Source organism: Amblyomma maculatum, chromosome 7 (assembly GCF_055883805.1).
Source record: "Amblyomma maculatum isolate TAMU_Amacu chromosome 7, ASM5588380v1, whole genome shotgun sequence".
Lineage (NCBI taxonomy): Eukaryota > Metazoa > Arthropoda > Arachnida > Ixodida > Ixodidae > Amblyomma > Amblyomma maculatum.
In genome coordinates this window covers 107137377-107154059 of record NC_139350.1, presented here as the reverse complement: position 1 = coordinate 107154059, position 16683 = coordinate 107137377, and positions in this window count along the sequence as shown.

Here is a 16683-nt window from a genome sequence, read left to right as displayed (position 1 = left end):
GTTTACTGCTTAGGCTAATGTGAGCAAAGTACGACGTTTTTATGGTTCCGTACTTTGTAGGCACCCATGCTCAAGACTCCGCAAAGTGACAAGTCAATCAGACATTAATTTAATTTGCTATATTTAGACCAATATTTAACTTGACAACACTTTTTCCATTGCTGTTTCTTCAAATCATTTTGTCGTTTGTCGTATGTACTTGCCAAGACCAGCCAAGTCAAGAGTAGTCGGGCGTAGTGGCCTGCGCAAGGCCTGCGCTACCTGCGCGTGGCACGTGGACGACGCGTCGACGCAACTAACGTTCATAGAACCAATGGATTTTCTATTAACGGTGGTTGCTGTCGAGCTCGAAGTCTTTCATTGAGCACATATTGTTTGTAGTCACCCGTCAGACCGGGCTAAGGAAGAGAAAAGGGTACTTGGGGAGGGGAGGGGGAGGAGTGCATGGAGGAACGAAGAAAAAGTTCTTTTTTCCTTCTTCCATGCATGCTTCCATGACTGTACAGCAACTGCTTGTTATCGGTTCGTTCTAGGCGTGATTATTCTCATGGCTGCTTGAGCTATTTTGCTATGCTTCCTCCGCGGTCAGACAAGGCACGAATGTCTCAGAAAAGAAAAAAAAAAAAAATGGTCTTGTTCGGTACACTACAAAGACTTTGGAAAGGAGTGGTTGTAATCGTATGAAATTTTAGATTAGAAAGCATTTATGGCCAACACTAAGACTTTCACATGCAAGCGAAAACACTAGCAATTTCTGCCGTGGCGACGCAAAAACCTATTTTGAGCTGCCACGTAGGCTCGACCGGAGATAGCGACGCGCAGCTCCAACAAGTTGGAAATTTTTCGCTCGTTGCAGAGTTCGCTCAATAGCTTTCATGTGAACCGGCCCTTATGTGGCCTTTATGGCCTCCGTGGCTCTCGGCGACCTGAACCTTTCAGCACAAATTGTTCTTTTTAACTCCTGTCTTTTCTTGGCTATTTGCCTTATCAACCTGGTCTGTTTATTGTCTTGGACTATCAGTCCCAGGACCTTGATTTTGTCCGCCCTGGTTATCTTTGTCTCATTTACTTCTAACAGATGGTCTCCTGCATTAATATTGCTTTTTACAGCTCCCCAGATGACCAGAAGTTGTATTTACTTGGTGAGCATTTTAACCCTGCCCATTCTGCTTATTTCATCAACAATGTTGATCGCCTGTTGAAGATTTTTTCTATTTTCCCATCATTACCTGTATGTGTCCATATTGTGATATCATCTGTATTGTGTGTGTTTTATCCCTTTAACAGTCTTCAATAATAGCTGAAGGTTCTTTAAGGCCAGGTTGAAGAAGAAAGAGGAGAGCACTGAGCTCTGTGGGGTGGTGTCTCCTGGATTTATTCCTGCTGTTCTTTTGGTTAGAAAATCCTTAACAAAATCGTAAGGCCGCTTGCCAAGGGTAATCTCCTCCAGATAATATGTTTGACATTGTCAAAAGATTTATGTAGATCGAGGACCAGTATTTTGTACCCCCTTTGCACAAATGACAGCTACTAAACTTCTGCCTCCAACGATGACACTGGGCATCAGAGGTTCAAATTACTTTTAATAGGCACTTTTTAATAGGAATTTATGTGAAGGAGAACCATAATCGATAGGGCCGCAGAAACTGAACGAAATTTGTGTAGCATCTCCATTCGCTCTCCAGACAAAAATTGCCAGCTGGAGAAGCAGAATTTATTATCCTACAAAAAAAATTCGACACTGTCTATATGCAACGTCATGAACTCCGCAATCGTTTAAATTCCTGTTGCAGTGTTGTAGAAGGGGTCCAAAATCCAAATCTTTGACGCCCAGTGTTGTCAGAGAAGAGGCAGAAGCTTGGTAACCATCATCTGCATGTGTAAACTTTCCCACAATTCTGCCGCATGCTATCTACAAATCTGTAATCACCTCCTGGTCACGGCCAATTCCCTTTGTGAGTATGCGTCATTTTTATGAGGGCAACAACAATCTGAAAGCATGCAAATATCAAAATTGTGTTTTTGGTCTCCCCCAACTAAGCAAGCCAGGAATATGTGAAAAAGATCAAAACACTTATGGAGTGTGCATAAAAATCTGTGCCAGCTGCTTTTTTTTTTTTCTTGGTATAATGAAGCAAATTGGCGAAGGCCAGCAGTTATATATCTGGGGGCACGTAGTAGCACATGAAGTTGGGTTTTCTTTGTTGCGCACATCTGTTTCACGGTTGCCATGATGCATATTGGATTTAGTGTGTAAAGATGTATCGGACATACTCGGTCAACTGTCATTAAAAGTACAGCGGACATCGCTATTTGGTCATGGCTAAAGTCATATCCAAGGTATGCCCAATATGCTGCTTGATATGCGCTCTTTACCGCAAAGTGTACACAAGGTACACATTACATCTATATCTTTTGAGAAACTGCAAATAGAAGTTCGCCCTTTCTTATACCTCTGCAGTCCCACAAGTGATAGACTGGTTTCATCACACCTGGTTGTGCATGGCAAACGCTGCTGTCACTTGTACCAGAACGCAATGTGATCCCTACGCTTCACACTTGGCAAATGGTTTCGTATTCTGTCACTTCAATCTGCTCATAATTTAAGCAAGCTATCACTATTGTTTGTGTCATCAGCATTTCTGCATTGACTTCTTAAGTGCAGGTATTGTAAGCGAGGAAGAGGAGGAGGAAAAACTTTTATTTCTTATTTCGTTATCTTCCTGAGGGGAGCCTGCAGTCCAAGGCTCCATGTGCCGTCTCGATCCTGCAGGCCCGCCAGAGCAGCTGTCGCTAGTTTTGCGGGTTGGTGCTAGTGAAGCGGTCTCAGGAAGAAATAAGTCTCAGTTCATAATTCTATTGGCCATTGCAATTCTCTCAGTCCGCTCGATTAGCTGGCGTTGGTCGGTCGGGTCCGTGCGGGACAAGACATCTTCCCAAGAGGAGAGGGTGGGGTGAGTTATGGATGGAATGCCACTGGGTGGTTTTGGGCAGGCCCAAACAGAATGATAGAGTGTAGGTTGATGTTGTTGGCAGGTGGGGCATTTCTCTGGGTAGAGGGTGGGGAAGAATAAATGTTTGTTGTACAGGTTTGTCTGCATGTGAGCCTGCAGTTGATGCCATGCCACAGCTTCAGCCTTGGTGAGTGTTGGGTGCGGCGGCGGTAAAGCGTAATTAGTCAACTTAGTCTTCATCTGTGAATGTTCATCGCCTCCCATCTTCATTGCTAAGGCCATTGTTTGTGGCAACAAAGCCTGTTGTGCGTGTTTTCAGTTTCACACATCCCAGGCTCGCAGTATATGTACAGGGGGTCGAACGTCCGGTACCTGGCCAAATGCATATCTTGCCATGCAGAACACCTGTCCGTGAATAATATCACCTGGTAATCTGCGAGAAATTTTATGCTACCTGAATCCTCTTTACCAGGGAACAGAGTAAGTGGGATGGTCAACATCAAAATGCTTATGCTCTATTTTGTAGCCATGGCAGGAGGCATGTTGAACCAATTTTAGTCCTACACACTGTTATCCATTTTTTTGCCCGAGTTGGTGTGCACACTGGTTTATAGGTAGCTTAATAAAATAAAGTTTCAATAGTCACACATAAAAAGGGAATCGCACATGAACACACGGAACTTGCAGAGAAGGCGCTTGAGCATGCAAGCAGCACTTGCGCTGCCACTGCACTCGAAGTCTCTCAAAGCACCACACACAAAAATGGTGTACTCTGGCACCGAAGACCAGTCTGGGTGGGAATAGGGGTTCTAGAAGTTTCACTGGCATGAGTAAAGAAAGCAGAACAGAATCGCTAATAACACTGCAACCCAACAATGTATACTTACTGGCGTATAAATGAAAGACATGTATGTGGTGCTTGTAATGCACATAGCAGCACAAACAGCAGGTTGGTATACTTGAGGTACTATCATGAGCAAAAACAAAAACGAACCATGATGAACCGCATACAATCAGCCTTTGGTTTCAAGACTGGCGTGGTGGCAAGTTGAGTCTTCCATCATGTGTCCACCATGCTGGTCTCAATACCAGGAGTGCTTCATGAGGGAAGCCTGCATGCAGTTCGACGTGGTTCGGCACACAGTGGCAAGAGCCTTTTACCGCAGTTTACTATAGTGCATGTACTGATTGCCAGTTGCCCCATCCCAGGCAGTGAGTAGACATCTGTAATGCAGTATCTGAAGCTAATGCACGGCCCACACTTACGTAATTAACATCATACTCGTGATACTGATTCTATGATAGTGTTTTGTAAGACGTCATATTTTGAACAACACATTCTGACCTACCTATCCGGGAAAAAAAGTACCATGTCTGTCTGACATACCTTTAAATGCAGCCTCAACAAATTCAGTGCAGCATGGGTCACCGGTGTGTTACAACATTTACGTATGGTTTGCATCCATAAGTACTGGGTCACCGAGTGAAATGGGACAGACATTGTGCATGTTAAAGAACCCAAGATGGTCAGAATTATCCAGGGCCCATCACTATGGTGTCCCTCATAGGCAAAGTCACTTTGGGATGCTAAACATCATAAACCAAACCATAAACCAAGCTGTCATTGTGTGGCACCTCCTTTGTAGACCTCAATAAAATCTGTCCTAAATTTCATGTCCGAACTGCATGAATAAATTACATTATTCATTGGTGACCTATGCTACACTAACTGATTAAAAACATAGATCAGATCCTTTTAACATACCAGTGAAAAAAAATGCACTTTTAACCGCAGTATATGGGCTTGCACAAGCGGTTTCAGTAGGAGACGAGAATTCAGCACTATTTGCAAGTCGTCTTCCTCCCGTCTCATTTTTTTATGCTGGCATGACAAAATGAACCAACAAGCGCTACTGTTGTTGATATATTGATATATGACCAGCTGATACGGGACTAGAGGTCCTGTACCACATCGTATCGCATTTGTGTTTGATTGGGTACAAATTTTGATCTGCCGACATGGTTCAGTTTTTCTCATGGGTATTAAATGGGGATTAGCTGCCACCCAGTAGGCAGTGTCTCAGTTTGTTGCGGTGGTCATGCAAGTATGTTATTGCTTCGGTGCAGTATGCTAAAAACTTACTGTATGCTGCCCTCCAAGCTTCGATTGCCAGGCTGTTGTTGGGCTTTTCAATGGCAAAATTTTTTTGTTAGTGATGCTAATTTTTCAAGAAAGTTCTTCCAGTATGATAACTAAATTCCCTAGTTCTCACATGTTGCTGTACCCTCTACTTGGTCGGGGTATAGTAAAGAATGACGACTGATTGTTAACGTTGACATCATATACAAGGTGTTTCTCCTAAAACTCGAAAAAAATATTTAAAGTTGGAAGGCCGCTTTCTTCAGTATAATATGGTGAGCGGTGTTGTCCATCAGAATACATGTATTATGTGTAAACAAGCAGGCTGGTTAACTGATATTACATAGTTAACTTTTTCTAGATTTTCCAATATGCCAGCCTTGTTAGTGCTGCAGAATAAGAAATTTTGGTGCCATACTCGATTAAAAGCAAAACTGAGTGCCCACAGACGGCGCTAGCCATGCCTATCAGCACACGTTGCATACTGGCACACCTACGAGGGGGTACCCAAAAAAAACTGAACCAATTTCTTGGTGGGCAGCGCTTTCGTAGTACCGTGTTTTTCCGCTAGGAGCGCATAGAGTGAACATTCCAGTGTCAGTCAGCCGAGTGGCGTTGTTGAAGGTCAGACGTACTAACTTCGACAGAGTTTATAGTGAGAACTGCTTTCTGTGTGCATCGTTTTTGCAATGGCTGATTTTCGTGAAGCCTGCGGCGGTGAAATTGTGCTTCCTAATCAGAAAAATTGGAACTGAAACTCTTGAAATGTTAAAAACGGCGTACAAGGATCATGCTATGGGGAAAACTCAAGTGTTTGAGTGGTTCTCCCATTTCAAAATTGGTGAAATGTCAATTGATGACCAACCTCATTCTGGTCGTCCTTCCACGGCCCGAACACATGTAAATGTGGAAAAAGTTTGTGAAATCATCAATATTTTGACTGAAAATGGTATGACCCCGGTTCCTCACCCTTCATACTCACCAGACCTTGCCCCGTCTGAGTTTTTTTGTTTCCCAGAATGAAAAAAAATACGAGAAAGGAAAGCATTTTGCTGATGTTGCGGAGGCAAAGAAAAAAACAATGCAGGCGCTGTCGACATCACAAAAGATGAATTTAAGCAATTTTTTGAAAAGTGTAATAAAAGATTAGACAAGTGTATTAGTGCAAGTGGAGAGTACTTTGATGGAGATTGAAGGTTTGGGCTTAAAATGTCAATAAATAGGTTCAAAAGAAAATAAGCTCGGTTTCTTTTGGGTATCCCCTCGCATAATGTGCTCATCCACTCGCCACTCTGACCCAGATGTTGCAAAAAAAAAATAAAAACTGACATTTGTATTGAAATTTTGAAGCAGCCATTCATACAGCATTCCATGTGGTTGGAACTTAGAGGCTAACTTGCGACAGAGACTCAAAGCGGTAGTGTATCTTGTATCTTGCCCGCCTTGTCCCTTATCGCATACATCTGGTTTTTGCCTATGCCCAATTTCTTCTTTAGCACTTTAAGGCTTCCCCCGTTCTTTACAGCATTCTGAATTTTCTCCATGTTATACTTCTTTATATTGGTTACCTTGTGCTTATTGATTAGCTTTGATATCTCGGCCAATTCTATCCGGTGTGTTCGATATGAAGCTTTCATACACTGGCGTTTCTGAATTAAATCTTTCATCTCCTTAGACAACTTACCGGTATCCTCTATAACTATTCGACCGCCTACTTCTACAGCGCACTCAGTAATGATATTTCTGAAATTATTGTTCATTGCTTCTAGTGTAATGTCGCCATCCTCGGTTAGAGCTGAATATCTATTCTGTAGCGAGATCCTAACTCTTCTGCCCTCCCCCTCACCGCTAATTCATTGATGGACTCTTTCTTGCTAATCTGTCGCATTCCTTCTTCAGATTTAGACTAATTTGAGACCTCACCATCCTGTGGTCACTGCATCGCACTTTCCCAATTACCTCTACATCTTGCGAAATGGTGGGGGCTGAACACATTATGAAGTCAATTTCATTTTTAGTCTCTCCGTTAGGACCTTTGCATGTCCATTTCCGGTTCTTCCATTTGCTGAAGAAGGTATCCATGATTCTTAAGTTATTGCGCTCTGCAAACTCAACTAGTAACCCCCCCCTGCTATTCCTAGAACCAATGCCATAGTCACCTACTGCCTGGTTTCCTGCCTGCTTTTTCCCTACCTTGGCATTGAAGTCGCCCATTAGTACCATATACTGCGTCTTTACTTTTCACATTGCTGATTCTACATCGTAGAAGCTTTCCACTGCCTGGTCATCATAACTACATGTGGGTGCATAGGCCTGTACAACCTTCAGTTTATAGCGCTTATTAAGCCTAATTACGATACCTGCCACCCTCTCATTTATGCTATAGAATTCATCTCTATTACCCGCTGTATACTTATTGACAAGGAAACCGACTCCTAGTTCGCGTCTCTCTGGTAAACCACGATAACACAGTACATGCCCATCCTTCAGTACAGTATATGCCTCATTCGGCCTCCTAACCTCACTAAGCCCTATGACATTCCATTTCATACCCTCTAGTTCCTCTAACAGCACTGCTAAACTAGCTTCACTAGCTAGGGTTCTAGTGTTGAACATTGCCAGGGTCAGTGACCAATGGCGGCTTGTCCAACGGAGCCAGGAATTCTTAGCACCCCCTGCTGCGTCAAAGGTCTGACCGCTGCCGTGGTCAGTTGTTCCGCAGCCACTGGTGACTGAGGCCCGGGGTTTGATAGGACTAATCATGGGAGGTTGCGGCCAATTACTGCACCAGGGTGGCCAACTCCTGTTCTGGTGAAGGAGTTCGTTGCCAGAGGTGTTCACCGGCATCAGGTCGCACCCCAAACCTGTTTATGCAATTCCATCGACACGCAGATTGTTTTCTTTTTCTTCATTGGAAAATTGCGTGGCACCGGGATTTGAGCCCCGGTCCACTTGCATGCGAGGCGGATGTTCTACCGGTACGCCACCGCTGCTCCCAATAAAGAGGCCAACCACTGTAACCCCTCAACCTAGTCTCCTAGTGCCACCTCTGGACAAGGTTAAACAAATTAAACCAAATGATGCAGTCAGCATGAAACTGAGTGTTGCTCCCAAAGATGACACTGTTTTTTTTTATCCACTGACCTGCATGGTTACACCCAGCTTATATTTATTTTTTTCACCAGTTGCATATTGCCTAAATAACAGATCAAAAAATTGTCTAACGTTTATTCCTCCCACGAAGTCAGAGAGCCAGAGGTGAACCCAGATTTGCCCAAGTGTGCAGTGAATGTTTTTCCAAGAAATCCCTGACAGCAACTGTTCAGACTGGCTTGTTAGAGTTCATGAATTTGAGCCCATGTAATCAATTGCAAGCTGAGGTGTTTTAAAAACTGTGTTTGCCCTCCAAAAGGATGCAGCAAGGCAAGGCAACCTTTCCCAAACATACAGTACTAAAAAAAAAAAACAAAAAAACACAACCACACAAAAACCTAGGCAATTGTGATAAATATGAAATCGTGCACATTTTAATGCTGGGTAACCTTAGTTATTTCCCTGACCACTTTTCATCCAACTAGTTGTTTTCAGGGTGTCACACGGCTAGACCAGCCACTTCTTTTGCAAGTATTAACTCCATTTGAATATAACTGCAGAAGTTGGTCCACTGATGCAAAAGTGAGCCAGCTTGTACCTACAAATTACAGAGCACTTCCCACTGGCTGAAAACCTGACAAATTTACAAGAATGCTGCCCGAGATTGGATGCTGTGATTGCAGGGCCAATTTTAAGTGAACAAAGCAGAAAAACTGCACAAGTATACAACTGATTTTTTTGGACTCTATAATCACCATGTCAAGCACCCCTGTGAATGTGTACATTCTCAGCACCACTATTTCAGACTCTGTAGGGCCTAAAGTGAAATTTTTCTATATAAAACTGACACCAGCAATGCTATGGAGTAGGTTTTTCGGCTTAAAACTCATTTTCTCCACATGATAGAAAATCTTTCTAAGCCAAGCGAAGAAATTTCCTCCTCGCGGTGCCACTTACCAGCTCCTGAGTTTTCATCCTCTTCGACATATCCACACAGGCATCCCAGTCGTTGACACGAAACTGGCGGAAGTTGACATGCTTCCACTGCAAGAGCAAGCAATGGTACTAACTACACGAGCAGAGCAACACTGCCTCCCATGAAAACAACCCTCTGCAAGCACTTAGGCATAGGTTCTTCATGAGAACAAATTTCCACTAATGCATGCAACAGGATTATTTTCTGGAAAAAAAGAGCACCAGCACAATGACAAGAGACGAAGGGACAACATACCCTCTAAAATTTGACGCTACACTGCTGAAGTCGAACTCGTGATAATTTGCACCCTAAACTCTCATTGGTCAAGCACTACTCAAACATATCTACAAAAATTGGCTATATTGTGGTCAGTTATATTTGCCACAAGGGGTGGTGAAGGCTAGTGATAGTTACAGCTGGCATTATGAAGCAGTGTTTGGTTCTTCATGAGAAAAAATTTCCACTAAAGAGTGCGACAGGATTACCTTCTCGGAAAAAGCAGCGCGCACCAGTACAGTGACAAGGGAGGAAGGGACAACACACCCTCTAAATTAAATTTTTTTTTTTTTTTAATTTAAAACAAAAATGTAACATTGCTTTAATATTTCAGTGCTACCTGGGTGCACATAAACAGTATTGTGTCTCAGCTGAATTTGTTAATCTTTCTTAATAGGCAATGTGCCAAAGTATTAAATAAGCATCTCAAAGCTCATGAAGGTGGCTTTCAAAAATCGCACATTTTAAAATGGCATCACTACCCATGGTATTGTTGCAAAAAATCATGTCAACATGGCAAATTTACTTGATGCACAGAAAATGCAAGTGACTCTATTTTATAAATGTGCAATGCATGAAGGCAAAGTCAATGAGCTTTTGGAAGCATATTTTGGACATTTGATATATCTTCATCCGTGTTGCCGATCAAGAAAACTTAAAATGCACGCTTGGCTTTCATGGTGACGGACAACCTCCAATTTTACTATATAATAACGTCCCTTAAAATCAAAGCAACAAAGTTAATTTGTTAGATAACTTTTAGTGAGGAATTCCTAACAAATCAGATTAGCACCTGTGGGGACAGACACGAGTCTTGTATTGGGCATATATGTACCCAACACAGTACAATCTAACTCCTAAAGAATACGATGAGATAGTGGGATACGGTCACATATAGAACTGCAAAAATTAGAGCCACCACTGGCGGACCTTTTACTGGCTCAGACCCGTACTCAAGTTCGGACCACTGAGTGGGCTCATAAGGTTGCCGAGAGCCACGGACTCGAGCCGATCTAAGTGTAGTGCCCCCATATTGTCCAATGCTGACAAATCCAATCCAATATGCCTTGGCAAACTGTAATCAAGGAAATATCCGCTGTGCTGAAACCATAGCATTAATACGCTGAAATCCACACATGCGTGTGAGAAGCACCACTTCATAGCGTAGACAAACTGCATCCAAAATGATCAATATGAATAATGAAAAAATAATTTGCCACACAAATATAAGATAGAGACATGTCCCGGGTTGAAGCAATACTCGGCATTTGAATCAAAGGATTAGCCAAACAAAAATTGGCGTTTTAACCCCTCTGATAGCTAGGTTGCCCCACAGCTGGAACCGACCGCTGACATTTGGGTTTCGATGGAGTTGAAATGGAGAGGCTTCCGTGTGCTGCGCAATATGTCAGTGATATAATTACAGATCCCCAGGGCGTCGAAATTACTTTGTAGCCCTACAGCGTTTCTTTCGCTCTCCCTCCTTTCAAATCCACCTTCCTCCTTTCCATTATGGCGCGGTTCATTAAGTGTCCGCAGAGGAGTGTGACAGACAATGCACCTTTTTTTTCCTGTAAACCTATTATATAATATGGTAGGCAGGCAGGAAATTCCTGAAAATGAAATTATTCATATACAGTTTCTATTAAGAATGATAAAAATTGCTTTTTAATATATCTGTATATGATTGGTTATATTGCTTGCATACTAAAAACAACAAAATGCGTAAAATGTGCTTTTTGGCACAAATAGTGCATTGAGCGGTCTTTAGCAGGGTTTGGGGCATTATGTGGAGAGTTACGTACCTTTGACTTGGCGACACTGGTGCAGTGTAGACTGCGTAGAGCCAAAGCAAAGGTGTCTGGTAGAGCGCGAGCACCCTGCGAGCGGAAGCTACTGCGCGTGTCCATATTTCATCTCTGTCACAAGTCGCATCATTTGCGAATATAACTGTCGCTGACATTACGCAATGCCAAATTGCTACCTTCACCCCTGATAAACAGCATACCACAGGACTGCTCGATGACCTTTCGCTCACATGTTACAATTGCGACATATGCTTCGGTGTGTGAAGAAAAGGCAAGTGTGGGCATTTTCTTTCAATCCCTTGGCTGGTCATTTTCTCTCTGTTTTCCAGATTTCACCCCTATTGGTGGAGTTATTAGCAGTAGTTCTTGCCCTGCACAACCTCCCAAATTCTTTTTAACGGCTTTAATACTTACAGATTCATTATATTTGTGCACTTCCTTATCTGCGTGTAATAAGTTGCAGTTGGTTCACACATTTAAATTTCTCATCCCTATTCATGTCTACTCGATTACGATATTGCTTGGGTCCTGGGTAACAGGGGCCTTCATTCGAATGGGTCTTCTGATGCTTTAGTACGTGAAAGCAGTCCTGAGTGGTCCAATCTTCGACCTCCTTACAACCTGTGCAATTGTCATGGCGGCACGTTTCTCTGGATGATTTTCATCACTTTCTATTCCTTTGGAGAAGTAAAGCCTGACGGTCTCAGTTGTCTTCACGCCACTTTGTTGTCGTGCAACTCAAGTAAATTTTTACCTTTACAGGCCTGCTCTTGCAACCTCTCCTAGGTGCCAATATTGTGATGAGTCAGGAACAATAGCACATGTTTTGCTCTTTCATTGCCGATATACACGAATAGGAGGCAGTTGTTGGAAATGCCGTTACAGAAACTTGGCTTGCGCTTGTCATCGGTGGTTGTTTTGTCTCTATGCTGGGACGTTCCATAGCGCTTCTATGCTTGGACGTGCCGATGGGAATGTATATATGCTCTGCGGTACACAATTTCCTTCTAGAATGAAAATGTTTCTTCACTTCACTTTAATACCTTAAAGACCCTCATTAGAGGGTATTACATAAGGGGTGGGGCGCACAGAATTGAAAAACAGAGTAGGTAACATATCAACTTGTTCTAATTATTTCTCCTTTATTTTTTATATACTTTTTGTTACTCCTAATTATGTTTTCCATTATATATTTATTTTTATTATTTTTTAATCTCCAAAATTTCAATTTCAGCAAGCCCATGCAGTAGTCAACCATCACTGTCAGTGAACTGGATTTACTCAAATTTCTAATCGCAGTTCTGCAGAAACAAAATCTCACAATCTAATTACTGCCTGGTTGTGGCCAATCCCCCTAGCTGGTATGCGCCATTTTTATGAGAACACAAGAGCCTTGTTTACATGGACCCGACAGCGGAGAGTCCAGTTGGCTGGAGTTGAGTGGACTCGACCCTACCGGGTTTACATGAACCCGATCCAACGAGCGCAGAACCGGCTCTGGACGATTACGGCGGCACCTCGCGTCGAGGGGAAGAACTAGCAGACGGCGCCAGATTCCGGTTTTCCCCCCCGCGCATCTCGCGTTTACCATACTATTCTCTCCTACTTCGCCCCGACTCAGCCTGACAGCGTTTACATGGTTGCTGCAGGGTCGAGTCCAGTCAACCCACCCGCTGCGCGGGAGTTGACTGGACTCGACCCGTCGTCTTCCCGACCTGATGGGGTTTGAACCCGATAACTCAACCGGCTCCTGTCAGGTCCATGTAAACGCCGCTAGGATGTTTTCAGCACTGCGAAAGGCAGAGGTAGGGTGCCTCGATACCAGCGCCGCCGTACAGGCAGAGGCACCCCGGTCCAATCAGGATCACGCGCACTACAATAGGGAATTGTGATCTTACGCGCCTCTCGCCCCCCAAATTGGCGAGGATGACAGCAGGAGTACAAAATTCTCTATTAAAGTGCGCAGGGGCACAATTGCAAGGGCTCCTCGTCTTTCGCAGTGCTGCAGATATCTTGTGAGACGAAGATAGATGCGCTTAAACGAATACATAAAAGACAAAGCGAGCGCTCGTTGCTTTAATTTGAGTTGTCTTTACATGCAACGTGCCGCAGCTCAGCACTCCTCTTCCAGACTTACTCGCAACGCCTCTTGGACAGCCCAGACTCCCGTCAATTTGAAGCTCGCGGTGAGTATAAGTCAGAAAATGCAGATGCATCGATCGGCCCTACGTACGCTGTGCCAACGGCTCGACTTTGAAGCGTTCCCCAGGATGGCGCTCACATATTCATATATGCGTTTCTTGCGCAGTTATCGCACTGCGTAAAAAAATAAACGAGCAATCGCACTGTATAAAGAAATATTTAACTTAAGAACAATATTTTACGCACAGCGTGCGCCGTGCGGCAAACCGGAAACTACTCTACGTGTAAACAAGACATTTCAGGCAAATTATATCCCACACGATATTCCTGTATTCACATACTGCTTGTAAACATGCACTGAAGTGCACAAGCAGATTGAAGCCACTGTTATTCCATTTAGAAAAAAAAAAAAAAGACTCAAATTGGCATTATCAATGGGAGTTATCAATTGGAACCAGTTGGAAAACTCCATTTCAACAGGTTACGATTGCGTGATAGGAGAAACGAATTGATTCGAATTGTACTTGCCAATGGGAATGAAGTGGACCAGTTGGGAAATTACTGACTCGAAAATTATGGTTGAGACAAGATCGATTCCAATTGAGTCCAACTTGCGAATTGGAAACATTTGGGAAAAACAGTTGGTTTTGCCAATAGGTCCAACTGCATATATGGTCTGCCCAACTGCATGCGTCCAAAATATCCATGGGAACATTTTCATATTTGACAAACACGGCATAATATTTATGGTTTTTATAGCTTTAGAGACCTGCTTTTCTGCAGTTGAAATTAAATAGAATGACGGCGCTGAACAGGCATAACTAGCATAAGAGTCAAATATATGGATATATAAGTGGGAGTAAATGTGTTCTATGAGTATGTGTTCAGGTTATGTTAGCATATGTGTATGATATAATCCCTTGAGTGTGATGCTTGATTGTTTGCTTGCCTTACGTTCTGTAAAAGATAGTATAGTTGTCATGATCGATGTACACTCCTGCGTAAAAATGATGCACAATGGTTAGGTGCCGTCCATGTGCGCCGATCACGCCAATCGGGCTTTTTTTTTCTTGCCTTAATATCGCTCGTATTGAGCGTTTTGCGCACCTGAACGTAGAAGTACATCATGTGAACGTCTACTGGGTACTATTACCTTCATGAAACCTTATGGTTGAAAAGATAGTTTCAATTGGTCCAATCAGTCCAATTGTGTACTAATTTACAACTGGACATTTTCCAATTGGTACCAATCAGAAATTTCCCAATTGGAGTTAATTGCTTTTTTTGACTGGGATTGGCGTGGTAAAAGAAGAATCCAGATATGTGTTACCTTGAAACATTCTTTTAGTAGTAGCCCGTGGACGGTTAGATAAAACGACAGCAGAAAATTTCTAACAAAAGAGAACGAGTTTAACAGCTAGAACTTTTGTGGTCGAGAAGGGCAGTGGCGTAGCCCTTTGCCTTGTCAGATGGAAGGAATGCACTCTAGAAGCATCCTGGAGGTAAGAAAATGGAGAGAGCGTGACGTCACGCGGCCAACCTTCGGAAGCCAACCGCCGATGAAGCCGCTCCGCCGTTTTTTCGCTCTCCCAGTCTGTCCCTGTTTCGATGTCGGTATGTTTTAATGCGCGCGTCTGTCTGCTGTGGCGAGCATGGGTTATCGCGCCGACACTATCGCGCCGAACGACGATAGTGTCGCCCAGATCAGTACCATCAGCCATCAGTCTCAGCGTACGGCCTGCTCGGCTGCGAATCGTGAACTGGCGTTCTCTCGTCATATATCCAGAAGCAGCAACTTCCACCAAGTCTCTAATAGAGGCAAGCATATAGCGTGGCCCTCCACCGCCTCTGCGTTTTCTGACGCGCGGAGCAGCCTCTGGGGGAGGGGGGCTCCCTCCTTCCCGTCTAAATATGGGGCCAGAAAGCCGCGGAAAGTCAGGGCCACTTCCGTCCCGTCTAATTCTCCCAAGCGGGGGCGAAAGGAGGAAAGAAAAAGCTGAGAGGAGGACTTCTCCCTCGCGCCTAAATTTTCCCCTCGCACTGACGGCGCCGCCGACTGCGCTGCGTGGCTTGCTCCGTCCTCGCGTGAACCGCTGTAGCCGTTACGACTCCGCTCGTTTTGAATTAGAACAGTCGTCTGCGTCGTTCGTCTGCGTAGCCTAGCGCTGTGAATTCTCTGCGTGTTGGCTTATCGGCCAAAGTCGCGATTTTTCGTCGCGGTTCTTTTACTCTGTGCATCTCATTCCTGCTGGCTCTTCGCCCCTTCGTGAGACGAGAGACTTGTCTGCGTGCACCTCCAGTTCCGTGGACCCATCTCGTCTGCTCATTGTGTTGGCCATTACAGTCGGCGATATCCGCTGTGTTTCGTGTTGTTGAACTTGTTACCTTCATGTACTGTGGAGAGACGTGCGTTTCGAAGAAGACGGTTCTTCCAGGAAGGGTAGTGTAAATTTTTAATCATGCATTTTGGTTATGTATAGCGCAGTGACATGATTACTTGCATCAAATACCAACCACTAGGTAACTAGAACGCAGGTATTTGCTCATGTTTCTACATTGCTTTGATTGTATGGAATGCGTAGAATGAATATGTGCATCATTTATTTAATTTCATATCAACTGTACACATGCTGACAGAAGCAGTGCCGGCAAACTGGGTTCTTTTGTAGTGATAAAGCAAGCATGCAAGATTACAATGTTAGCGCAGAACACATAACACTACTGTAAACTGTTAGCTATGTAAAGTGCGCGTGTGTGAGGGATACCTTGTCGCATCTTTTCATTTTCTGTTTCACGTGCAGCTAATAAAAAAGAGAAACGATATCTGCTGTTCTCTGTGCTATTTCTTGCTGCGGTCGGGTACGCTTGCTCGCGAGCGCCTGCGCCCTCGAGAGCGCTATGTTTGTGGTTTTTCTTTCCATCACACTGTTCCTGCCGCGAGCCGGTCGCATGGTCGCGCCGCGGCAGAACGATGATGCGGTAGAAAATCCACGGGCAGAGCGTTTTCCCGGGCGCGGGCGCACGCGAGCGCGCGACCCGCGCTGCTTGAAGCAGCCTACCGACACCCCCTTCAGCGCACCGTTTTTTTGGACCAGCCCGCTATACGGCCTCCCCCGTCAAGTCCATTTTTTACGCGCCCCCGCCCGCTATAATCCTATAATGGGGAGTTTGGCGCTAGCGTCTGTAATTCGTGGCCGCTGGGAGGTATAGGGAGTTTCACACCCATAGAGAAAGAGATTGGTATGGTTATACCCCGGTGCTGCGCGCGCGGCAAACTTTTATTTTGCCCATTAC